The following is a 21,034-nucleotide window of genomic DNA, read 5'->3' on the forward strand; positions in this document are numbered from 1 at the left end:
AGCAATGCGATACCTGAAGATGGGGGTCATGGGTCAGCGCTGCAGGGGTGTGTCCCACTTCAAGTTCACTCCCACCGTCCACTCTCTGCGCATGGCACCTTGGCCAGTCCCAAAGTTCAGAGCTGGCGGGGGGGTAGCGAGCCAGGTTGGGGGGAGCAATGCGATACCTGAAGATGGGGGTCGTGGGTCAGAGCTGCACAGATGTGTCGACCATTGACTTTCTAACCCAACACCTCCAACACATAGAAAAGAACAGCAAGAAAACCCAACAACCTCTATAAAGACTGAAATTACAAAAATTAGAGCATAAAGAAATGAAATAGAAAACCAAAAGACAATTGAAACCATCAACAAAACTAGGAGCTGGTTTTTTATAAAGGTCCATAGAATGAACAAATCACTGGCGAAACTAACAAAGAAAAAGAAGGAAAAGGCACAAATAATCCAAATAAGAGATGAATCAGGCAACATTACTACAGAACCAACTAAAATAAAAAGGCTAATATTACAATATTATGAAAAATTATACTCAAACAAATATGAAAACCTAGAGGAAATGGACAAATACTTAGGAAGGCACAAACTTTCTAAACTGACACAAACTGAAACTGAACATCTGAACAGAACCCTTACAAAAGAAGAAATTGAAACGGTAATAAAACAATTTCCAGGCCAAAAAGAAAAAAAAAAAGCCCTGGGTCACATTGTTTTACAAATGAATTTTATCACTCACTGACAGAAGAACTGTCACCAATTATACATAAACTATTTCAAAATATAGAAAAAGATGGAATTCTCCCAGACTCATTCTATGAAGCAGACATATTCTTAATACTAAAGCCAGGAAATGACACCACCAAAATAGAAAACTATAGGCCAATATCTCTTATGAACATAGATGCAAATCCTGAATAAAATACTGGACAAAGGAATCCAACGATACATCAAAGAAATAATTCACCCTGACCAAGTGGGATTCAAAACAGGTATGCAAGGATGGCTCAACATAAGAAAAACAATATATGTAATTCATCACATTAAAAAAGCAAAGCACAAGAACCAACTTATCCTATCAATTTATGTATAAAAGGCCTTGACAAAATCCAACACCCTTTCCCGATTAAAACACTCAACAAAATAGAATTAGAGGGAAATTTTTTCAACATAGTCAAAAGTATTTTTTTAAACCTGAGAGCCCACATTGTTCTCAATGGAGAGTGATTAAAGGCATTCCCCTTGAGAACAGGAACTAGGCAAGGATCCGACTCTCACCTCTCCTACTCAATATTGTATTGGAAGTCTTAGAGATAGCAATAAGACAAGAGAAGGATAAGAGGTATCCAAATTGGCAAAGAGGAGGTAACATTATCTCTCTATGCAGATGATATGATAGTATACTTTAAAAACCCTAAAGATTCAGCAAGAAAACTCCTGGACATAGTTCACCAATTTAGCAAAGTGTCAGGATACAAGGTCTACATACAAAAATCAGTTGGATTTCTCTACAGTGACAACGAGAATACAGCTAATCACAAGATTAAATACTTGGGAGTAAATGTAACCAGAAGCACAAAGGATCTTTTAAAAGAAAATTACAAAACATTACTATAAGAAACAAAAAGAGACCTAGAAAAGTGGAAGAATATCCATTGCTCATGCATAGGAAGACTCAATATTATGAAAATGGCAATACTACCAAAGGCAATTTATACGTTCAATGCAATCCCAATACGAATACCAATCCTGTTCTTCAATGAGATGGAAAAGGTAGTCTCCGATTTAATTTGGAATGGAAAGAAGCCCCAAATAAGCAAAGTGTTCCTTAAAAAGAGAAACATGGTAGAAGGCATCTCACTCTCTGATTTCAAATCCTACTACACTGACGTGGTGGTCAAGACTGCGTGGTACTGGTACAGACACATAGATAAATAGAATAGAACTGAGAACCCAGACATCAGCCCATCTACCTATGGTCAACTGATTTTTGATAAGGAGATGAAATCAATTAAGTGGGGAAATGACAGTCTTTTTAACAAACTGTGTTGGCAAAACTGGAAATCTGCAGAAAACTCAAGCAATTCCACATTCCATACACAAAAACCAATTCAAAGTGGGTCATGGATCTAGGACTAAAACCAAGGATTATAAACATCATTAAAGAAAAGCTTGGAAAAATTCTTGAAGTCCTAATCCACAACATCAACAGTCTTCCAAGCATCCTGAAAAATCTACAACCAGGGGAGGATAAAATAGATGAATGGGACCTTCTAAGAATCAAGTCCTTATGCACATCCATAAACTTATCCAACAGGGTAAAAAGAGGAAAGTCACAGACTGGGAAAAAGTGTTTGGTGATGACATGTCAGATGAGGGGCTTATATCTAGAATTTATAAAATATTCGAGCACCACAACAAGATAAAGGTAGATAACCCAGTTGAAAAAATGGGCACAGGATATGAACAGACACTTCACCAAAGAAGACATTCAGATGGCAAACAAACAACACATGAAGAAATCTTCAAAATCTCTAGCGCTAAGAGAGATGCTAATCAAAACAATTATGAGATATCATCTCACCCCAGTAAGAATAGCAAAATTTAACAGAACAGCAAACAACAAATGCTGGTGAGGTTGTGGAGAAACTGGAACCCTTATTCACTGTTAGTGGTAGTCTAAAATGGTACAACCTCTATGGAAAATAGTATGGCGCTTTCTCAAAAAGTTGCAATTAGAAATAACATTTGACCCAGCAATTCAACTATTTAGAATATACCCCAAAGAAACCATAAACACCACCCAACAGATACATGCACACTCATGTTTATCACGGCTTTGTTCACAATAGCAAAGAGTTGGAAACAATCTAAGTGCTCATCAGCAAACGAATGGATAGAAAAGCTGTGGTATATTCACACAATGGAATACTATGCTGCATTGAAACACAAGGAGCTCATGAAATATTATTCAAAATGGATGGCCCTGGAGGATATTATGCTAGGTGAAATATCTCAGCCACAGGACAAATACTGCATGGTGCCACAGTTGTAAATCTGGACAGACATAGGGGTTACAGGGAGGGGAGACTGAGAAAGATGGGGTAAATTATGTACACTGCTTTGAAACAGATGAGAGAGAGAACTGTTTAAAAGATATATATGATTAGGTATTATTGTCATGACATGAGTTCAGAACGAAGGCTGTATAGTGGAGCGGACTTGTGGGGAGGGAGTGTATAACAATTTGTCTTTTACTTTTCAAAGAGAAGAATGAACTGGAGGGGAGGAGTGGTCAGGGAGAAAAGTGTAACCATGAATTAATGGAAATTTTTAAAAAGCAGTGTAATAAGTCTTAACATCCTAAATAAATACACATATTTATTTTAAAAACATAATGGATGACCCTGGAGGACATTATACTAAGTGAAATATCTCAGTCATAAAAGGAGAAATACTGCATAGTGCCACTGTTTTAAAGTACTACTGACATCAGAGTTAAGGAGAAACTACGAGAGAATAAATAATACATACTGCATTGAAACAGATGAGGGAAAGTACTGTTTAGGAGAAATATATGATTAAGTATTACTGTCATGACAAAAGTCCAGAATGAAACCTGCACAGTGGAGTAGACTAGAAGGGAGGGGATTGTATAACAACGAAAGAATTTTTTTGCTTTGTTTTGTTTTTTACTTGTCAAAGAGAAAAGTGAGCTGAGGGGGAGGGGGAGGCAGGGAGGAAATGTGAAACAATGAATGAGTGGAAATTTTAAAATTTAATTACGTTTGAAAAGGGGGGCACACAGTGGGGGTGTGGTGAAGGAAGATCTTTCAAGTCCATGTGAATCTATGCCTGTACCTGCCTAGCTAGTGGGCATCTTCATAGGCTTCTTGTCTTTGTCTTTGAAATATACTGTGAAAATAAAAAAAAATGATGTTCTAGAGGCAGTCTAGGTGCTCAGCAAAACAACGCTTCACCCTCCAAATTTGGTTCAAATATAGTGACAAAGATCCATGAAGCTTTAACATTTTGAGTGAAAGTTTAGAAATTGTGTGGAAAAACCCATGAATTTTTGATGGATTACTTTAGCCTTTTGATCAACATTTTCCAACTCTCCACAGGAGAAAAAATTAGAGGATCAATAGTTTAGGAAGCTTGACCTAAAGATATCTGAATGGAAGTATCTTTCTCATTAGCTTAACCCAGCCTTACCATGCTGTTATTCTTTAAGAGATCTTTTATTTACTCTTTTTTAATTTTAGTGAAAGTTTACAAATATTTATAAAGGTTTACGTATTTGTTTGTCATAGACATTTTATCTTATAATGGTAATTGACATTGTTTAATGTCTTTACTTAACTATAATGTCTAAGCAACCCTTAGGGAGCTCTGGTGGCCTCATCAATAAAGAGTTACACTATTAATTCAAAGGTGGATGGGTCAAATTCGACAGCTGCTCTACAGGAGAAAGATGGGCAATTTCCTCCTGTAGAATTTACATACTTCCAAAAGCCCATTTGGAGTGTCAATTATGAGTTGATTCTGACTCCATGGTGATGTGTTGAGAATCAACTCTTATGGTATATTGCCTTTTCCATCACCAGACTTACCTGTTCATTTTTATTTCCATCTTCCTTACTTCTCACCCCTATTGCTCTGTTAATATTTTTTAAAATGTTACTCGTTTGAATACATTAATTCACATACAGTATGATTCTTTCATTTACATTGTGTTTTATACAATCATTCTCATACATTGCATTTCATTCCTATACATTGTGTTTTAGATGTTAATATTTGTTCTATCTCTGTGTAAAACTTTCCTTAGATTTTTTTACAATAGTAGTCTTGTGTCATAATTATCTTTATGTGACTGACTGTAAAAAGAGCTAGGGGCATGTTGGGACAGCCATATCTGAACTCTACTAACTCCACAAAGGGGAACTGTCCCTGTCAACAGCACCTATATCACAAAACTAATTCCCGTGAGGTCAGACATGTCTCTCATGTACCCATACCTCTTTTTACTCATCCCAACACCAATCTTACTGTCCTACTGAATCCAAAAGCCATTGCAATAGTTTATTAACCACACAGAACTGTATTGGAGAAGTCAAAAGGCTGCAATTCAGGTGTGTAGGAGAGATAATCACACAGTCAGGACAGTTCTAGACTGTGATCACAGACACCACAGTCTTCAACTCTGCTGCTTTAAGCTGTTAGTCCTGTAAATTATAGATGCCCCCCCCAAGTGCCACCACAGTTCTCCAAAAAATGTTGGCAAAGGCTCTTAGCTCAGGTTCTATGGGGTAGCAGTCCCAGGGTCATCTCTGTTTCATGTCATATCTCCGGTTCTCTACTGCATCCATGGTTGCTCCTGCTGTAGTAGCTGGCCCCAAAAAGTGCACAGTGCATGCCTGCTGCTTGTTTGCTGGTGTTGAGATTCTCAAATTCTGTTGCTGGATCTGCTCAATTTAATCCACCATTGTGGATTGCTTAACACATCCTATTTGTGTATTTCTGCCCATCTACTAAGTCAAAGTCAATGGCGAGGGAAGTAATTTTGAAAAATAAACTCTTAACACCACACTGACTTATGTCACACTGGATAACTTGTTCTAGATTCATCCATTTGTGCAATGCTTCATGAATTTTTAAAAGGTTTATTAAGGATGCTTGGATCCAATATAAAATCATCACTAAGTAGAATTATTTGCATCACTTGAACATTCTCATCTTCTGGTAGTTGGCTTTAGCCAAATGGAATACAATGGAGATGAGAGAGCAGGAAAAGAGAGATCTGCTTGTTTATTCCTTCATCATCTTTCAGTTTCCATATCAGGATCTGGCAACTGCTGCCTCACTGTGATTACAGCCCTTGACGAGTGGTTCTTTCTTCACAGTTCAAGTTTTAATGTTGTTATTGGATGCCTTACAGACAATTTTGACTTGTGGCAAAGCCAACAAGCATAGTAGATTTGCTCCATTGTATTTCTTGGGGCATAGCCCTTACTAGCTCTTTCTCCCTTGCAGCTTCTGTGTGGATTCAGAGCTTTTCATTGGAAAGCCTAACTATTCACCATTGCACAACCAGTTTGTCAGTTGTTGGTGGTGTTAGGTGCAGTCAAGTAAAATACAACTTACAGCAACCATTCATAGGGAGAACAGAACTGACCCTGTTTTATCCTGTGCCATCCTCACACTCCTGACACACAAAAACCCATTGCAGCAGCCACCATGCCAATCCACCAGGTTGAGAGTCTTCTTCTCCTTTGCCAACTCTCTACTTTTCTAAGCATCGTATTCCTCTCCAAGGAATAGCCCCTCCCAGCAGCATGCTCAAAGTATGTGAGGTAGACTCATCATCCTTGCCTCCAATGATAAGTGCAGTTGCACCCTCTCCAAAACATACTTGTTCATTCTCCTGGCTGTCCATGGGATGTTCAATATATTTCTCAAAAAAGACCATTTGACCATAGATAAAATTAAAATAAGTCCACAGGAACCAAGCTATGATCTTGAATCTATTCCATCTGAATTTCATGATCATTTTTTATTGTTTTAATTCTTTTTAATTAATTTTAATGAACATTTACAGAAATTTTGGATTTCCATTCAGTCATCGTTGCATTTTTCTCCCTGCCCAGCCCTCCCCCACAGTCCACTCCTCTCTTTGAAAAGTAACATGATCATTTTAAGAATAGATTTGGCAAGCTCTGGTGCCCTAGTAGCAAGAAGCTGCACTGCAATCCCAGAGGTGTGAGGTTGGAATCCACCAGATGCTCTGCTGGAGAAGGAGGAACAATCTCCTCTTGTATCAACCAGGTCCGATTTGACGATACATACATGCACAAATAATAATAATAAAAATTTTTAAACTAGAACAGGTTTGACACATTGAACACCAGTGATCGAAGACCAGATGATTTGTGGGATGATATCAAGGATATCATCCTTTAAGAAAGCAAAAGTTCATTAGAGAGACAGAAGAGAAAGAAAAGTTGTCAGAAGAGACTTTAAAAATTCCACTAGAGCATAGAAAGGCCAAAACAAAGGGGAAACATGCTGAAGTAATAGAGCTAAATAGAAGATTTCAAAGGCAGCTAGAAAGGACAGAGTGAAGTATTATAACTGAATGTGCAAAGAGCTAGAATTGGAGAATTAAAAAGGAAAAACTCGTTCTGGATTTCTCAAACTGAGAAAATAAAAAACAAATTTAAACCTCGAGTTGCAATATTGAAAGATGCTATGGACAATATGTTGAATGACCCAGAAAGCATAAAAAAAAAGATGGAGGGAATACTTGGAATCACTATATAAAAGAGAAGTGATTGACACTGAAAAATTTCAGGAAGTACCATTTGAAAAGGAGCCAATAGTAATTAAAGAGGAAGTTGAAGCTGTGTTGAAGGCATTGGCAAAAAATAAGGCCCCGCCCTGGGGGGAGGTGCCATCCAGCTCTCAGGGTGGGCTATTTGGCCCTGGAGGAGAGCTGTTTGGATCTTGGGGTGTGGGGTAAGCAGTCCTCAGCCCCTGGGGCAAGCCGTTCTTGGCCCTCAGGGCAAGCTGTGTTCAGCCCTCAGGTTGTGCCATCTGACCCCTGGGTAGAAAAAACTGCCTAGGGTGTACAGAAAATTTTATCTAGGCTACTTTCCTCCACCCACTCCCCCAGTACACCCATAAGTAACACTTCCAAAGCCCTTCTATTTGCAACTCACAAGTTTGTTCTCTCTAGGTTTGCTCCCTTTCCTATAGGTAATCTTAACACTGAGTTTTACTCCAGCCCTGACCCTGAACCCAGTTCCAGAGACAAAAAGGAAATACAACTGCCAGCTAAGGAGGATGGAGCCTCAGGGTTCAGTCAGCCATCCCCACTGGACCCACCTAGGAAAACACTTTGCAGTCCAAAGGGGAGTAAAAAGTCAAGCAGCTTTAACCCAAGACCACCAGTAAGGTGATAAAGTGTGCCCACTTTCCTCTTTCACATCAACACCCCTGTTCAGCATAAAAAAGTCAGAGAGTCTATGCCCAACTACCAAATGAGAAACCCACAAGTGAATAAGACGGTTTGTTTCATCAACATTGGACTATGCTTACCATTGCCCTGTATCATCTGGTCCCCACTGGATCCTTTTTATTTCCCTCACCTGCTCCCTCCACCAACCAAACTGTGCATCCCTGCAACTGCACCCCTGCAATTTTCATCTCTGCCCATCCTCACACTCTGCTCCCAACCCTCACCTCCTTGTATCCCCAATAAAATTTTTAAAAAAATAAGGCCCCCAGGAATCAATGGGATACCAATTGACTTGTTTCCATTAACAGGTGCAACTCTTGGATACATTCACCAGTCTATGTCAAGAAATTTGGAGGACAATTGTCTGGTCAGCAGATTAGAAAAGGCCCATATTTGTTCCTATTCCCAAAAAAGGTAATCCAAAAGAATGTGGAAACTATTAAACAATATAATTACACACGCAAGCAGAATACTGTTGAAGATCATGAAAAAATTGCTAGAACATTACACACATTACACAGATAGGGAACTGCTAGAAGGTCAAGTAAGATTTAGAAGAGGTGGTAGATAACATTGCTTATGTCAGATGGATATTTGCTGAAAGTAAAGAATACCAGAAGAATGGTACAAAAGCATTTGACTGTGGATCATAACAAGTTGTGGCTGACATTGAGAAGACTGAGAATCCTAGAGCACTTCATTGTGCTCATGTAAAACCTTACCTAGACCAGGAAGCTATTGTGGGAACAGAGCAGGGAAACACTGTATTGTTTAAAATTAAGAAGGGAGTGTGTCAAGGTTGTATTCTTTTTATATATGTATTCAATCTGCTTGCTGACCAAATTATCGAGAACCTGGACTCTATGAAGAGGAATGTGGGATCAGGATTGGAGGGACACTCAATAACCTGCATTATGCAGATGACACAACCTTGCTTGCTGAAAGTGAGGAGGACTTGAAGTACTTGAAACTTTTAGTAGGCTCCAATAATATTACGACTTCAGGCCTAGTAATGCCTTCCTTCTGTTTTTCATCCTTGAGAGCATCAATATACCTAGAGGGTTACCTGGAATTCCTACCTACAGCTCTAGGAGTGGTCCCTTATTCCATCATTGTTAGTGAAGCCTATTGAGTGCCATTCTGCTTTCTTCCAGGATCAGATTAATTTATGAGGATTATGCCATCTGTAGCAACATGGGGCAGAGGTAGGCATGAGCTTTGGAGGAATTGGGTCACCAGCTGCTGGGCAAAGAAACAGCTGTGAGCCTCAGTTTCCTCGTGTGTACAATGAAGATAGCACATGCTGGAAGAGTGGTGAAGATGGAGCATATAGGTTCAAGTGCCTATTTTATGAACTAAAATAATGTTAACAGTCTCATAGAACTGTAAGAATATATACAAGATGACGGTGGTTATTTCTGAGTTTTCATCTTCTCCTTTTTTATTTAAATCTTTTCCCACAAAAAATAGATCCTATTTGTTGGTTTGTTTTTTTTTGTTGTTGTTGTGGTTTTTTTTTTTCTTTCTGGCTTAGAACCCAAGTTTCTTGAAGGCAGAGACTGGCATCTTATAATTTGGCAGACCTTGCTTTCGTGATCTTCTAAACAACAAATCCTCTAAAGGCTTCCATTGCTGAGCTAACAAACACGTCTTGAAAATCTCTCAGGCCCAGCAGTACACAAGGCACTGAATATCTAGACTCAGCCTCGGAGGTCTGTGGCCTCATCCTGCCAAGGTCTCAGCAGTGTGCTCCAGAAGGGGGACACATCAAGAATGCATTTGCCAAGGAGACAATGCATTTCTGTGTGTGGAACTGCCAAACAAATTTCTTTCTCTAGCCTCACCTCCAATCTTCTCACCCTGGGAAGGTTAGACCTAGCAGACGACCAACCACATTCAACCCACTGCCATCAAGCCAATTCTGACTGAAAGAGACCCTACAGAGCAGAGTAAAACTGCCTCTAAGTATTTGAATTTTTTACTGATGCAGACCACCTTGTCTTTTCTCCCACTGGGACAGTTGATGGGATTGAATTATCAACTTTTCAGTAACCAGCTGAGTGCTTAAACACTGTGTCACCAGGGCTGCTTAGGCTGACAACAAAGGGAAGTAAAAAACTCCAAAGTTATTTCAAGTTACTTGTTTGAAGTGAGATTTACTTAATGATTTAAATTATGTCATCTGACTGACTTAGCACTGTTGAGTCATAACCAACTCATAGCTGACTCTCCAGCTGGTTCCCATGCTGTACAATGAACAGCTCTACAATGAACAGTGGCTGGTGGATTCAAACCACCAGAGAGGCATGGTATTTGGGATTGTAACACAACTCCTTATTGACTGTAGTCACTAGAAGGAGAGTAAATTTGGCACCAGGCAGGTTTTAATCTACTGTTAGCCACAGACCAGCTGATAATCTTGGAAACTGCTCTTTCTTGGTCTTTATTTCATAGAAAACAAGAATGGGAGATAACATTAACTTCGCAGTGTTGCCATAAAGTTTGAGAAAGAAAACATTAGCCTGACCCATATGAAATAGCTAATACACTTGTTTCTGACTTACAGAAACACTTTCATATGGCAACTTGAGTTTCGGTCCATACAACTCTCCATTTTCCAGTTTTGAAGGTGAGTTTTCAAAGATGTGGGAATAAAAGGTGAAGTACTCTAAAAGCATATTGTGTGCTTGTGGCATTAGTTTTTGAACGTTTCTGGGTTTTGTACTTCTCATTTTATTTTATTTTTTTTTTTAGGAAAAAAGCTTTTATTATTGGAAAGAAAGGTGGAGTATTTGTGGAACAGAGGAGTGCTACAACAATTGACACAAGTACATCAGAAATTAAGAGGATGGAATAGGATAGAACACTGTTCAATTGTTCATAGGGTTATTATGTATTGTACTTGACTCACACTTAATAGCTAGTACCTAACAACAACATTAAAAAAAGACTTAAAATAAATTCAAACAGACCACAGAGATAAACTCTTTTTTTAGAGATAAACTCTTAATTTACAATGTATTGTTCAATAATAATGAAAAGTTGGTTGAATAAAATATGTAGTATAATTTTAGTCTAAAATGTGTTTTACACTGTTTGTTAAGTAAATTACTAGACATGAAGTGATTTTATTTAATGAAGTCTGAAAAACTGTGAAAGACTTTCTCATTTTCATTATTTATTTCTATTTTCTCTTCTATATCTTTTACCTAGGTTTATCATTGGTTGTCTCATAAAAATTTAATAATGCTCTATTCAACTCTGTAGTACTATTAAAATATCAATCTTCACCACAGTGATTATTTATAATGATCCTTCTACTCTGACATAGACAGAATGTATTGTCCTTTGAGCCACTATTTATCAGTGGTAATGTGACTCAAAGACAATCAACAACAACATTTCATAGGCAGAGTATATTTTCCAATGTTATTATTACATGAGAAACTTCTAATTTTATTATTGCACTTCTCATTTTTAAAATAAGAGGCTAGGCAAAGAGATAGTTAAGCTATCACTAGACGTGAATAATATGATAGTGTACACAGTAAACCCCAAGGACTCAACAAGAAAACTGTTAGAGCTAGTAGAACAACTTAGTAGAGTGGCAGTCATGATAGAAGATCAATAGCCAAAAATCAGTGGGATTCCTCTACAGCAACAAAGAGAACTCAGAGAAGGAAACTAAGAAAGCAATACCGTTTACAATAGCCAATCACAAATTGAGATACTTGGGAGTGAACCTAACTTGAGACGCAAAAGACCTATACAAAGAAAACTACAGAGCATTTCTGCAATACACAATAAAAGACCTAAATAAATGGGAATACGTGCCTTGTTTGTGGATAGAAAGACTCAATATTGTGAAAATGACAATTCTACCAAAAGCAATCTACATATTCAACACATTTCCAACACAAATGCCAAATTTATTTTTCAAGGATATTAAAAGGTAAATTGTCAAGTTTATTTGGAGAGGAAAGAGACCTTGAATAAGCACAGCACTTCTGAAAAACAAAAATGAAATGGGAGGCATAGCACTGTCTGGCGTCAAAACCTATGACACAGTGGTAGTAACCAAAATAGCATGGTACTGATTTATATCATTATTGACAGGCACATAGACCAATGGAATAGAATTGAGAATCCAGAAATAGACACAGCTATCTATGGTCAACTGTCATTTGACAAGGAAATAAATTCTATCAAATGGGAAATGACAACTTCTTCAACAAATGGTGCTGGCAAAACTAGACTACTAGCTGCAGAAAGCTGAAACAGGATCCACATCTCATATCAGACACAAAAAATCAATTCATGGTGGATCAGAGACCTGGAAGTAAAGCCCACAACCACAAAGTTCATCGGAGACAAACTGGGATCAAGCTTAGATGGCCTAGTCTATGGTATAAAGAGATTGACAAATACAGCCAGAAATTCTCAATTTGGAGAGGATAAAATTGATGAATGGAACTGTCTAAAAATTATTTCCCTGTGCACATCAAAAACTTTTCCCAACAAAGTGAAAAGAAAACCTACTGACTAGGAAAAAACATATGGTAATACCATTTCAGATAACGGTCTCGTATCAAAAGCTTACAGAGCCTCCACAAGAAAAAGACTGATAACCCAATTACAAAAAGGACAAAAGATCTGGAAAGACTTTTCACAGAGGAAGATACTCAGATGGCCAACAGACACATGAAGTAATGGTCAAAATCACTGACAATAAGAGAGATACAAATCAAAACCACAATGAGATACCATCTCACTCCAATAGCAGTGGCAAAGTTTAACAAGACAGCAAGTAAGGCTCTATGGTGGATGCTGCTGTGTCTGCACACGGGAGACCGGGTTCGAACTCAAAATAAACTTTGTTAATTTGGCTAAAAAAAAAAAGACAGCAAGTAATGAGTTAGAGTGGATGTGGCAAGATAAGAACTCTTATACATTGCTGGTGGGATTGTAAAATGGTACCACCACTCTGTAAGGCAGTTTGACACTTCTTCAAAAAGCCAAATATGGAAATTCACATTTAGAGAAGAGTATCCACTTTCACTCCCTGTGAAGCAGCAGGTAGATTCAAACTGCCTGCCATTGTGTTGGTAGCACAACTCCTAACCATTAGTCCACTCATCTCCACCACTCTTGTTCATCTCCCCTAATAATATCTCCATTCAGAACTTTAATATTTCTTATATAAAGTACATTTGTTTTTCTGTACCATCAAGTAAGAACAAACTCAGGAATTTCCAGAGGCTGTAACTGGCAAGAGAAGGGATTGTCCATGATCCTTTCTCATAGCAGCTGGAATATTTGAACTACCTCTTTGGTTTGATAGTGCAACTGCTTATCCACTATTCTACCAGAGCTCCCTATATAAGACATAAACTCTGAAGTGGTTTCTCAGCCTCCACTGGAGCACTTGCCCATCCAGCAGCATGGAAATCAGTTGAATGGGTCTTTTTTTATCATGAAAAGAAGGCAGGATGAGAATGCGTCCAGTCAGTTACAACTCACAGCAATCTTCCACTGCAAGACTATAAATCACATGGAAGGAAATGCCTTCTTTGCAGAAAATTGCCACTCTTTGAACCACCGGGAATGTATGAGTCAACAGCACAACTTAACAAACAACACCAAAAAGATTCTTGCTTATGTGGATATGAATCACAAAATTGTTTTATGAAATATTTCTATATCAAATTACAATCTTTTTTCCTTTTTTAAAAAATAATTTTAATGAGCATTTACAGAGATTTTGGATTTCCATTCATTCATTGCTGCACTTCTCTCCCCGCCCAGCCCTCCCCCCACCCCCCAGTTCACTCCTCTCTTTCAAAAGTAAAAGAAACACTCCTTCCCTGGTACACAATCCCCCCGTACCCCTCCTACCGCCCCAAGTCCATTCCACTATGCAACCTTAATTGTGGACTCTTGTGATAACCATAATACCCTATCATACATCGCTTTAAAATTATTCACTCCCTCATCTGTTTCAGTGCAGTATAGACAATTTATCCATTTTTTTCTCAGTCTTACCCCCACCCTGATATCTGTCCCATTTTACAGCAGTGGCACCATGCAATATTTGTCCTTTTGCGACTGAGATATTTCACTCAGCATAATGTCCTCCAGGCTCACCCATTTTGAATAATATTGCATGAGTTCCTTGTTTTTCAATGCAGCATAATATTCCATTGTGTGAATATACCACAGCTTCTCTATCCATTCGTTTGTTGATGGGCACCTGGGTTGTTTCCAACTCCTTGCTATTGTGAACAGAGCCGCCATAAACATGGGTGTGCATATATCTGCTTGGATGTCAGTTATGGTCTCTTTGGGATATATTCCCAGTAGTGGAATTGCTGGGTCAAGTGGTATCTTTATTTGGAACTTTTTGAGAAAGTGCCATACTGCCTTCCACAGTGGTTGTACCATTTTACACTCCCACCAACAGTGAATAAGGGTTCCAGGTTCTCCACAGCCTCGCCAGCATTTGTTGCTTGCTGTTCTCTTAAATTTTGCTAAATCTCACTGGGGTGAGATGATATCTCATAGTTGTTTTGATTTGCATCTCTCTTAGAGCTAGGGATTTTGAACATTTCTTCATGTGCTTGTTGTCCATCTGAATGTCTTCTTTGGTGAAGTGTCTGTTCATATCCTGTGCCCATTTTTCTATTGGATTATTCACCTTTATCTTGTTGTTTTTATAAATTCTAGATATAAGTCCCTTATCTGACATGTTATTACCAAATACTTTTTCCCAATCTGTGGCTTCCCTTTTTACACCGTTGGAGAAGTTTTTGGATGTGCACAGGGATTTGATTCTTAGAAGGTCCCATTCATCTTCAAATTACAATCTTATAACAGTCCTAATCATTCTGTGGAAGCCGTGTGTGTGTGTGTGTGTGTTAATTTCATTTTTTCCTTTTTTTAAAATTTGTTATTAATTTCAATGAAAATTTACAGAGACTTTGGATTTCCATTCATTCATTGCTGCACTTTTCTCCCCTCCCAATCCTCCCTTCTAGTACACTACCCTCTTGGAAAAGTAAAAGAAAAATTCTTTCATTGTTTTACAATCCCTCCCCCGAGGTCCACTCCACTTATACAGCCTTAGCTCTCGATTCCTGTCATGACAAAAATCCCTAATAATTTTCCCTCTTAAACAGTTTTCTCCTTCATCTGTTTCAATGCAGTATACACTATTGAGCCCATCCTTCTCAGTTTCCTCCCAACCCTGAGGTCAGTCCTGCTTTACAACAGTGCCACCATGGAGTATTTGTCCTTTTGTGACTGAGATACTTCACTCACCATAATGTCCTCCAGGGTCACCTTTTTTGAATAATATTTCATGAGTTCCTTGTTTTTCAATGCAGTATAGTATTTCGTTGTGTGAATATACCACAGCTTCTCTATCCATTCATTTGTTGATGGGCACTTAGGTTGTTTCCAAGTGCTATTGTGTTTCTTGCTATTGTGTACAAAGCAGCGATAAACTTGGGTGTGCATATATCTGCTTGGAAGTCAGTTATGGTCTCTTTGGGGTATATTCCCAGTAGTGGAATTGCTGGGTCAAATGGTATCTCTATTTGCAACTTTTTGAGAAAGCGTCATACGGCCTTCCACAGTGGTTGTACCATTTTACACTTCCACCAACAGTGAATAAGGGGTGGAAGCCTTTTTTTAAAATTCTTGTTTCCTTTAATAACTTCTTTTTTCCTCAAAAAAATTCATGTTATCAGTTCAAACACTACTTAACAAATGTTGTAGCCAGAACACCCCAGAATTAGTGGCTACAAAATTACAGACAGCAACAAAAACAGCAGAGCATGGTTATAGCATGTACAAATGAAAATATGAAGCATAAAAACATAAAGCATCGTTATAATTGGTGAATAATGTAAATTCTGACCAAAAGAGTACATTACAAGGGTTCAACATGTGAATTGGCATCAAATTTTAGCCTCTTAAGTGTGTGTGATACATATAAGCTGGGCTTGTGAAAAATATTTTGTTGTTATAACTACAGGAATATTTTTCTTAAAAATCATAAATTTCTGTTGGAGTATTGCACAAAAATTTTATAGATGGTCACTTTGATGTCCTCTCTTTTGACAGTGGCAGACCCACATAATTCAGTGCCTAGTGACACCTAGTAACCAATTGTATTGGAAAAATCTGCTGACAGGGACCTCTCTAGAGTACTGAAGAGCAATGAAATTAGTCTGGAGACTAAGATATGCCTGATCCAGGCCATGGTCTCTGCAATTACTTGCTATGCATCTAAGAATTGGATTATATACTAAGGATGTTAGAAGAGGATTGATCCGTTTGAGTTGCGATGCTGGAGAAGAGCGTTGAACATACTGTGGACTGCCAGTAAAACAAACAGGTGTGTCCTGGAGTACGTGAAACCAAGCTGCTCCCTGGAGGCAAGCATTTGTGTCTCTGTCTCACATACTTTGGACACGTGGCCAGGAGGGACCAGTCCTTGGAGGGAAACATCATGCTTGGAAGGTTGGAGAGACAGTGTAGAAGAGGAAGACCTAGTTTGAGATGGATTGACTGAGTGACTAAAGCAATGGGATTAGATCTGTTGGAGATGATGAGATTGGTGCAGGATAGGGGAGGGTTCAGAGCTAGTGCACATAGGTTCTCTATGAGTTGCAGGTGACTTTATGGCACATATCAACAACAGTGACACTTCTGCAGTGGCAGGTTATTCATTCTTCCAGTGAGAAAGGAAGAAGTATTGCTTCTTCTACAAGCACTATCCGATGCTCTGACATTCTCAACTTATTCAGAGTGATTTTTGGAAGAAGACTCACCTGGATATACCTCCTATGGAGATTTTGAGAAAAGCATGTCCCTTACATGCTAGGGATGCAACTAGAGAGAAGAGATGTGCTTAGGTGACCAAATGAAATAATGTAGATATAAGTAAAATAAGTAGATATGTTTTTGTTGTTACATGTTGTCAAGTTACCTTATGTATAATAGCTCTGAATCCTGTTCTATCTTGTTCCAGTCTCACAATTTCCAGTAAACTTGCTCCAATAAGTAAAATAACTGTGCACAGAATTTTGTACTCTACTTAGTATTTCATATTTAATCTAAACTATTTAACATTCAGTATATTCTTGGGAAACAGGACCAGTAAAAATAAGATTGCTTTTGGGTTTGTAAATCATAGATTATTATTTTTAAAAATTTAACCACCATTCTCACTATTACTCCACCTTTTAGATTATGAATGATTTTGAATATTCTTTCTGATTTCTTTTTTAAAAAGTTTAAATGATGGCCCTATATGTTCTTAATAATAACCAAAAAAGACATTTTTAAAAAAGAAACACTGCTTTGATATCTAGGACTTTAAGCCCAACTAAAAGGCTTGTCATGTTAACTCTGTTTTGGGGGAGAAATGGAAAAGTTTTCATGCAAACTATAGGGTTTGTGGTTGCTTTTTATTCTCATGAAAACATTTGGTTCAAATAGTCTCTGTGTGGCTACACCGCTCTAAAAATTTTACTGCTTTTTTGTGCAAGCATCTTCCAACAGTGTAATTGTGTACATAGTTTTTACATAGCTGTTCTTCTTCCTGTCCTGGACTCACTGTGGCCACTGCATATTTAAGCTCCTGGTTGGTAATACTCCTATAATATCTTGAAACAAACACTGTGAACTGTAAGTATTGTAACAGAGCTCTGTCCAGCCCCGGGACAGAAGGGCACTGGGAATCCAGACACTCAGCCCTCCTAATGGTCTCAAATTCCTGAAAACTGGACTTCCTTTCACATAAAATGTTTCTAACCTCTAGTCATGTCAAATCCAAGGTTCCATATGGAACTAATGCTTACATCACTAAGTTGCAGGAAAAAAATAAAGACCCAAGAATCAAAAATCCCTTTATTGGACATCTACTTGCAGAAAACAGAAAGAGAATCCACATTTCACATCATACACAAAAACTGACTAAAGTGGGTCAGAGACCTAAAGGTAAAACCCCAAACCATAAAGATCATAACAGACAAAATTAGAACACATTTAGAAGCCCTAGCCTATGGCATAAATAGGCTTTCAAACATACCCCAAAAGATGTAACTAGGAGAGGATAAATTGACAAATAGAATCTTCTTAAAGTAAAATCTCTGTATGTATCAAAACCTTTCTCCCATAGGATTAAAAGAAAGGCCACACACTGGGAAACAACACTTGACAACATTTCAGATCAAGGTCTAGATGGAATTAAGGCTAAAGTTTATAGAATGCCATAGAACCTCCACAAGAAAAAGACAGATAACTCAATCACAAAATAGGTAAAAGATAATAAAAGACTCTTCACAAAAGAGGACATTCAGATAGGTAACAAACACATGAAGAAATGGTCAAAATTACTAGCAACCAGAGAGATGTAAATCTAAACAACAATGAGACACCATTTCATCCCAGCAGCAATAGCGAAGTTTAACAACACAGGAAAGAATAAACATTAGAGAGGATGTAGAAAGATTGCTAGTGGGATTATAAAAGGAGATAACTGCTATGGAAAGCAGTTTAGCATTTCCTCAAAAAGCTGAATGTGGAAATCTCATATGCCCCAACTATTTCACTGATAGAAATATATCCCAAGGAAATCAGAACTGAGACACTAATGGAGAGATGCACTCCTATCTTCATAATAGCATTATTCACAATAACTAACAAAGGAAACAGTCTAAATGCCTACCACCAAATGAATAGCTTGAGAAATGTTTATACCCATACAATGGAATATTATGCATTACTAAGGACAAACAACATTGTTAAATCATTTATAACATGAGAGAGTATAGAGAGTATTATGCTGAGTTAAATAACTGCATCTTATAAGGACAAATACTGCATTTGTGAAACTAAGATAACTGAGCAAAATGTGTCAAGGTTTAAAAGAGGAGGGGGGGAGGAGAAAGGACAGACAAAAAGAAAGAGGGGAAATTACTGGGATAGCAGAGGATGGTGGACAAGGAGGGTGTGAAGGAATAGGAAACATTCAGTGGGGACTTAGAAAGACAGGATGTCTTTCTTAAAAATAGGTTTGAAGCATTTGAATACCAATGATAGAAGACCAGATGAGTTATGGGATGATATCAAAGATACCATCCATGAATAAAGCAAAAGGTGATTACAAAGACAGAAGAGAAAGAAAAAAAACAAAATGAATGTCAGAAGAGACTCTGAAGATTACACTAGAGCATAGAGCAGGGAAAACATGCCAAAGTAAAAGAGCTGAACAGAAGATTTCAAAGGGCAGCTTGAGAGGACCAAAAAAAGTATTATAATGGAGAATAGGCATAGATCAATAGTAATTAATTATAAAATCCAATGTATTTGAGCACAGTCCAAACTGGCTGTCTTCGAGGACGATTGGGTGTCGGATGAGAAGGTATGCACAGCTACTGAATGTATCACTTTTGAACCTCCAGGAGAATGTAATAAAGTGTTTAATGATGTCCGCCTACTACTTCATACTGACAATCTTCTTAAGGGAAGGGTTTTCATGCTTTTGCTCAGTATAACATGAATTAGTTCACATCTGTATGATAGAAGGATATGAAGATCAGGTCTTAATTACAGAACACAGTGGCCTGGGTAATAGATTTCTAGACCCAAGAAATAAAAGTTCCTTTAAATGTGATTGCTAACGGAAAGAAGCAAGTGATCTCTAAACAGAGGCACTAGATAGAGGACTATAGTCTTGGGGAGAATCCTGTGGCAGTGTTTAGAGGGCTACTTGAAAGATCACTGTACTTCTGTACTGTTGTGGTGTGCCATCAAGTTGCAATAGACCCGTAGCTGATTTTCTGGCAGGTTTTAAGAGGCAGTCAATTGCATGGGTGAAGATTGCCTATCCTTCCACCAATTTCAACCTAAAACCTTCTGGAATGGTCATTGAAGATCAGAGTGGAAGTTCGCTATCACACCACCTACAGCCCAAGTGGTTGGAGTGCTTAAGATTCAGGTTCACTATTATGAGGATGACAATGTTCAGTTGGTTAGTTGCAAAGATATACATGATTCAACACTTATTTCGAAAGAAGTTCAAATTGCCAAGGAGTTTGTCACAATCATAGAGGATGTAGAGAATGAATATAAGACAACAATTAGTGAAAACTATCAAACAATATCAGACACCATGTTCAAGACCTTGTGCCAGCAGCTTCCAGTTTTACTATTTAAAAGATGTACTGGCTAGGCTTTAAATACAATTTATAATTGACTATATTTGGACTACAGGTATGCTGTCTTCAGAGCCATGGGGCAATTGCACCTCTGGGGATCAGTGGGGCACAGGCTTCCTGTCTGTGCCCCTCACAATTGAGTGGTAGAGTACAAAGAGGGAGGCACGTATCCGTACCATGTCAACCAAACTCAACTAGAACAAGATACTCAGCTACAAGATTGTCAAATAAATGCAGAATACTTAAAGGCTGAATGTAGGATTCTTCAGTAGATGGGAGGAAGAAAAAAAGATTCAACATGTAGTCCAATGATAAAAAATAGGTGGTTTATAAACAAGAATATTTTGCTAGGTCTTTAAAAGTAAACAGATTTTCTATCATGAAATACTGATGAATCTATAACATTGACTGAATTCTTTTATGCTTACTACTTTGAACTATTCTGTTGTAATTTCATCTACCTGTAAATTTTTTTAAAAAAAATATTGCCACATTTAATGTTGGGGAAAGAGATTCATCTTGGAGTTATTGTATTTGTTGGTTCTAAACATGAAGCCTTGTTACTATCCCTCTTTCTTTAGCCCTATTCTTCAAAAAATTTCCGGTACTTCAACAGCTTTTTTTAAATTTTATTTTTATCGTGTGTATGTGTGTGTGTGTGTGTGTGTGTGTACCATCAAATCAGATTTGACTGGTACCGGAGGAGATTGTTTCTTCTTCTCCAGCAAAGCATCTGGTGGATTTGAACCGCACACCTCTGGGATTGCAGTGTAGCTTCTTGCTACAGTAGGCA

General features: G+C 38.0%; 1 protein-coding gene across 2 annotated transcripts in view; it reads right to left on the reverse strand.

Annotated features, from left to right (window-relative positions):
• The window catches only part of GABRR1 (gamma-aminobutyric acid (GABA) A receptor, rho 1), a 136,651-nt gene that overhangs the window by 113,499 nt on the left and 2,118 nt on the right, over positions 1–21,034 (reverse strand). Inside the window, exon 1 of one of the 2 annotated variants that reach the window (XM_006902063.1) lies at positions 3,856–3,902. The exons of the other annotated variant lie outside the window; for it this stretch is intronic. The gene's annotated coding sequence lies outside the window, so the exon portion shown is untranslated. Of the gene's footprint in view, positions 1–3,855; positions 3,903–21,034 lie in introns of those variants that run through there. 2 annotated transcript variants of the gene reach the window in all.

The sequence above is a fragment of the Elephantulus edwardii genome, unplaced genomic scaffold (genome assembly GCF_000299155.1).
Source record: "Elephantulus edwardii isolate Elephantulus edwardi_28Jun2011 unplaced genomic scaffold, EleEdw1.0 scaffold00363, whole genome shotgun sequence".
Taxonomy (NCBI): Eukaryota; Metazoa; Chordata; class Mammalia; order Macroscelidea; family Macroscelididae; genus Elephantulus; species Elephantulus edwardii.